The following is a 6,823-nucleotide window of genomic DNA, read 5'->3' as shown; positions in this document are numbered from 1 at the left end:
GCTGGGCGCATTCGAGGGAGAGATAGTGATTATTTTTACTTTCGCCCCTCTTAAGGTTATAAGGAGACGGTGGGTCTATATAGTGGGGCTTATAGTTTAGAAAGTAACATTCTAATTCTTTATGTTCGCCTCCACATAATTGACACCACGTACCATAAGAGTGCCGAAAGTAAAAAGAATTACCATCACTCATGTTTGTGTCAGAAATTACCAACCGCCGGGATCTAACGGTGATGTTTTCAGTAAGTGAATCTTGGGCACGGGGGCATGTTGAGTGAGCACGGCCCTGTGTTCAGCTTACTGTCTGACTTAAAACAGGATTGCCAGTTCCAATGATTGAGCACGGGGGCGTGTTCAGCAGGCACGGCCCGTGCTGAGCTCTGCAGAAGCTGCAAAACTATGAAAATCCTAAAAAATAAAAAAAAGAAAAATAAAAATATGATTAGGCCGTTGATTCCTAACTTTCTTAAAATCATTGTGTCCCCGGCAATGGCGCCAAAAACTTGATGCGTGTCAGTGTGTATATGTTTTAGATGTATATTTTAAGCCTTTTTTACACTTTTAGCCAAGTTTTAAATTTATAAAACACGATATTCACTAACACTAAACACACATATGGGCAAGTGCACCCATTGTGGACGTAGTATAGTGTTGGTAAGATACCGAGGTCGTCCAAGGACACAAGAGCTTTTAGTACCGGTTTATCCTCAACGTCTAACCAAATCAAAATGTTAGAAAAGATTTTTAACTAAGAAAATAAAAACTAAGTAAATGTTGAAAAATAAAAATAAAAACAGATAGATAAGATGAATCACTTGGATCCGACTCGTGTATTAGTATAACCTTTGATTATTTTCGCACTTTTGCACTTATTTAAGAGATTATCTTAGTTATTGTAGTAGGCCCCTCTTTTGAAGGCGACGTTACCCTCAACCCAGTAGTTTGAGTCAGCAAGGATACAATCCTAAAGGGTTGGATTATTGAAAGATAATGAATTAAGTTATTAATGCAAATTATGGTAGGCCCCTCTTTTGGAGGTGACGTTACCCTCGACTAAGTAGTCTGAGTCAGCAGGAATACAGTCCTAAATAGCCGGTTTATAGTATTAATAGTAGTTAACTTATGAGGGGGTCAAAGAGTTTGGTTCCCCGCCATCCAATACCTATGGGTATTGAAGGAGATCTTACTAAATTTGACCCAGGTCCCTTGCAGGACCTCTAAACGCTGAACAAGGGCAAGACCCTTACCAAACCCTTCCCTTAACCCCCGACCAGGTAGCCAACATACCTCCATATAGACCGTGGAGATATGAATGTTGAAAATCTTTTATTTTATATAGACAGTAAAATAATGCCAAGACACCATGGACAAACGATAAGGAAGAATCACCTTCAACATAAGCAGCTAGTTATTAAAGTCATTAATACAAAACCAAATAAAAAGTGCAAAAGATTAAAAATAAAAAGTATTATACTAAACACTTGTCTTCGCCAAGTGATGTAAGAGACTTAGGCAAACATGGCCTTGATTGTCAAGAACTCTTACGATCAATCTTGGATCCCGAGACGACTCACACACTCTACGATGGACAATGGATGATGGTGGTGGATGATGGTGTTATGGTGGTGGTGGGTGATGGATGAAGTGTGAGAGAGGTGGTGTGCCAAGGGATGAGTTGCAATGAAACCAAGCCCTCCTATTTATAGGCTGAACAGAAGGCTGGGCACGGCCCCGTGTCCGCTGGGCACGGCCCCATGCCTGTCTGACATTCTCTCTCTTCATTAATTGTAATTCACAATTACAATTAATGCGCCTACAGTACTTTCGCCACGCCCCCGTGTTCACTGGGCACGGCCCCGTGGTGGGCAATAGAAGCTTCTACTGGTTTGTCTTTTCTGCTGCTTCTTGGGCACGACCCTGTGCTGGCTGAGCACGGGGCGTGTTCAGTCTTCTGCCTTCTCTATTTTGCTTGGGAGGATGCTGTCGAGGGGTCGAACAATCCACTTATGTTCCTTTTCTTGTATTTATGTTAGATTTAGCTGTTTTTTTTGCTTCTTTTGTTAATTTGAGCTCATTTAATCCTGAAAATACAAAAGGAAGACAAAAACGCTCTTTTTCCAACATTAGTACTTAAAAAGGGTTAGTTTTATGCCTCATTTGATGTAATTTATATGTTGCATTTTACACACATCATCAAGCTTCTCGAAAGTAAGTGTTGAAGTAGCAAAAGAACATATGGAGCTACTGAACACCTTGGTGAGCGCGTATTGTGGGTTAGTAGAAGGTCAGAATGGAAACATCAATCTGACACAAGAAGATTATCAGCAGATCGATAAGGAGGAAATGGATTTGATGGATATCAAATGGGCTTTCGCAAGTGCTGTAAGGCGAGCAAAGGATTTTATGAAAGCAAGAAAGACACCAAGTATGGGTTCAATAAGCAGTCTGTTAAGTGCTTCAACTGTGGTGAGCGAGGTCACTTCAAGAGAGAATGTACAGAGCCAGCTCAGCATGGGAACCAGAATCCGTTCAGGAATCAAGGCAATCAAAGCAACCAACAGAGTCAGAACAGGAATAACGAGCGTACGTTGATGCCTGTTAACAACCCAAGTCAAGCAGGACCATCAAATGCCAACCAGGCTCTTGTGGTACAAGTAGATGAAGGATATGATTGGTCAATTCAGTTGGGAAATGATGTACCGGATGGAACAACTTGTTTTGCTAAAGTTATCAAGGATCTAAAGCACGCCAGTGGTGGAGAATCTTCCACCAATGGTGATGAATCTTCTGAAGATGAAGACAGTTCTGGTTACAGTAGAAGCTCAGATGAAGAATCCTCAGCTTCAGGCGATGATCATTTGGATGACACGTCAAGTGTGTCAGTCGATGCAGATGTTGATGAGCTATTGGGAGAAGCTGCAGCAGGAAATCATAGAAGATCTATATTGGTGGATCAAGCTGCTTATTCTTCTTCTTCTCTTCATTCAGCCTTTATGGCTATTGTTGGCAGTTCATCAAGCCAGGTATGTGTCGATGAACCTACTGTTGTTAATTGTGATAATTGTGCTAGCTTAAGGGTTAGATGTGCTGATTTAGATGCTAATATGTCTGAGTTGCAAGGCAAACATGATGCTTTTAATGCTAAATTGTTTGACTTGCAAAACAAACATGTTTCTCTGGAAGCTAAGTGGTGCGATTTGCAAAGCAAACATGAGGCTTTGCAAAACAAGTATGATGTGACATTTATCCACAACCAAAAGTTGATCGTGGATATTTCTAAGTGTACAGAAGCCAACATGTTTTATGAAAACCATGAAAAGGAGTTTAAATCGGTGATTGAAAAATTAAAAAAGGATAAAACCGAGCTAACAAAAATGGTTTCAAGAAAACAAATTGACATAAATTGCTATATCAATCGCCTTGAGATAATGCAAAAAGAAATGGCTTGTGTTAAAACTGAAAGTGAGGCGATCCGGCTCAAGTTAGACAGCTATTTAAGCTCTAGCTATGTGTTGGATCACATCATTGATGTTCCGAAAGAGAAAACGGATGTCACATGCATTGGATATAAGTAATGTCCACCACCTGTGAGACACAATTATGATGCCATGCCTGATGAAGAAGATAGAACTTACTTTGAACAATCTGTTCCTTTAGACATTGAGGAATTTGCGACCGGACTTGGATACAAGAAGGAAGTATCATCAGATTCGGATGTATCAGCGGATGCAAGTGTGTCTTCTGCTGAACAGAATCAGGATCCTCCAATTATTGTTGAGGATGTTGATTCTTCTGATGATGAATCCGATGATACTGACTCAGCAAAGTCTGATGCGGTAATCAAAGAAGAGGACATCCCTCTTGAGAATCATATTCTATGTGATCCTCCCGCAAAACCTGCTAAGACTGTTCTGGTCGAGTCCACGTCTGCAAAAGAGTCTAAGAGTGTGAATTTGCTGTACACTCTTATTGGTGATGATAAAATCTATTCTGACAAAGATTTTCTGATTAGAATGTAAATCAATCTTTAATCAGTAAAGTTTTTGAAAATTCAACAAGTAAGTTTTTGGGAAAATCGGGTTCACATGTTGTGGTAACACAGTGCCCTTCGATTCCAAAGGCCAAAATTCGAAAACAATATGGCAATCAAAAATTACCGACAGTGAAAAGGCAGCAAAATCATACCAAACCAAAAGGTAAATCACCGACTCAAGGTCAAAAGAAACAGACTCAGATAAAGGACAAGAAGGGTAAACTTTGTGAAATCAAAGGGAACGGATAAAATTGACACATTTGAAAACAAATCTAACTTAGATTTTGTTAAGCAAGCAAAAATGTTGAAAAGAAATGAACCAAACAGTTCAAAACCAAGTACCTCGGGATCACAAAGTTCATCGATAAGACAAACACATGTTACTTCGGGGTTTGTTGAACGAAGATCATGTTTTGATTGTGGTGGAATTGGGCATATCATTCGAAATTGTCCGTATCTTCATAAGTTAAAAGCTAAAGTTGATGATCCCCGTGAACTAAATTACCAAAAGCGATCTGTTTCTTTAAAACAAGATCCCCGCCTTGTAAGAGAAAGGGAAAAGAAACAGAGACGCCAACAAGTCAAGGTGATTGAGAAAGCACTTAAGACTGATGTGGTTCAAAAACAATCTGTTTCAGTTAAACCAGAAAGTTCAAAGTTTTCAAAAACTTCAAACAATCACGAAGTTAAATTTTCAAACAATCTAACTGGCAAAACTCAACAGACATGGAAACCTAAAATGACCACAAATTCAGGGGGACCATCACAATTTCCTAACCATCAAAAAGTGGAAGTAATTGTTGTCGATGAAAATGGAAGACCCAAGACCACAATGGCTTGGGTCCCCATCTCCAACTAATCATGTGAGTTCATGTGCAGGGTGTTACAGGAGGAACTATCAGTAGTCATTGGATTGTTGATAGTGGGGCATCCAGGCACATGACAGGCGACATGAAGCTTCTCTACGATGTCAAATCTATTAAAGGAGGTTATGTTGCTTTTGCTGGAGATAAAGGCGGATATATTACTGGTGAAGGAATGATATCCAACGGGGTTGTAAGCTTTGACAAGATCAACATTGTACAACAACTCGATCACAATCTTCTCAGCGTTTCACAAATTTGTGATAAGAAGTTTTCAGTACACATTGATGCAAATGGATGTTACGTGCTGAAACCCGGCTTCAAGATTCCAAAAGAATGGATTCTCTTATTTGCTCCAAGGATAAATGATTTGTATGTCCTTGATATGAGCCAAGCTATTACAACGTCTGCACAAGCAACCTGTTTCGTTTTAAAAAGCCACAGAAAAAGACTCAATCTCTTGGCACAGACGAATGGGTCACATTCACTTAAACAAAATGAATCATTTGGTGTCAAATGAATTGGTGAATGGTGTTCCTCTTAAAAACTTCCATCTCCAAGACGTCTGTGTTTCGTGCTAGAAAGGAAAACAAACGAAGAAGCGACACCCAACTAAGAAGATCAACATGGTGGCCGTTCCGCTCGAACGTTTGCACATGGATTTGTTCGGTCCTGTCAAGCATAAAAGCATCCGGAAAGATCAATATTGCCTCGTGATAACTGATGATTATTCAAGATTTTCTTGGGTGGCGTTCATGGCTCACAAGAGTGAAACTTTCGGTATTATCAAAAACTTAATCATTCAGATTGAGAATTTGTATAAGTTGAAGGTTAGACGGATATGCAGCGACAATGGTACGGAATTTAAAAATGATGCCATGGCGGAGTTTTGCACCTCAAAAGGTATTCTTCACGAATTTAGTGCGGCTTATACTCCTCAACAGAACAGCGATGCTGAACGTAAAAAACGTGCATTGATCGAAACTGCTAAGACTATGTTGGTAGAGTCGCAGTTGCCCATTCCATTCTGGAGTGGAGCTGTGGCCTCCGCATGTTACACGTTGAATCGAGTCCTTATAGTCAAAAGGCACAACAAGACCTGCTTTGAGCTTCTTAACAAATGGTAACCAGATTTGTCATATCTTGAACCGTTTGGAGCTCCGTGCACAATAATCGATCCTAATGGAAAGTTTGGGGCAAAAGCAATTGAAGGATACTTTCTTGGGTATGCCATCCTGAACTTAAGAGTCTGGAATCTAGAGACTAAAAGGGTCGAGGAATGGTCTGAGGTCAGGGTACAAAGGCACACTTTGCCAGCCAAATGTCTTGGTCAGCCTTGGATGTTTGAGTACGATGACTTTTTCAATTCGATCAATGTTGAAGCAGTTGAAGAAAAGGCTGCGGCAAGGATGTTTTTCGAGAGTGACAATGCGACAGATTCACCGTTGGTTCGTCCAATTATTGTTAATCAAGAACCATCTTCAGTGAACAATAATGCTCTCGACAATGAGGATTTTCACGATGCTACCGAATTGAACGAATCTTCAGAGGATGAGGAATTTCTTGATGCAGATCAAGAAGCTCCAACAATAGCAGTTCATGGTACCTCAGAGGCTACACCTCCAGTGGACGCCCCTAGAACAGCTGAAGCTACTGCACCATCCTCTTCGTCAATTCTGGGTATTGAATTGGTTGTTGATCTCAATCTCAACAATCTGGGTACAAATATTCCAGTTTAAGATAATCCAGAAACCAGGATTCACAATACCCATCCTCAACAAAACATCATCGGAAATGTACAAAGTGGCATTCAAACAAGAAACATGTTGCGAAACAACAACAATGTAGGCTTGTATGCGGCGATTCGAGAATCTGTCAACAAAGCAATTGGTCCTTTGCGTGTTACGTTTCACAAGAAGAACCAAAA

Source organism: Helianthus annuus, chromosome 16 (assembly GCF_002127325.2).
Source record: "Helianthus annuus cultivar XRQ/B chromosome 16, HanXRQr2.0-SUNRISE, whole genome shotgun sequence".
NCBI lineage: Eukaryota > Viridiplantae > Streptophyta > Magnoliopsida > Asterales > Asteraceae > Helianthus > Helianthus annuus.
Note: the sequence above shows the minus strand (reverse complement) of the source record.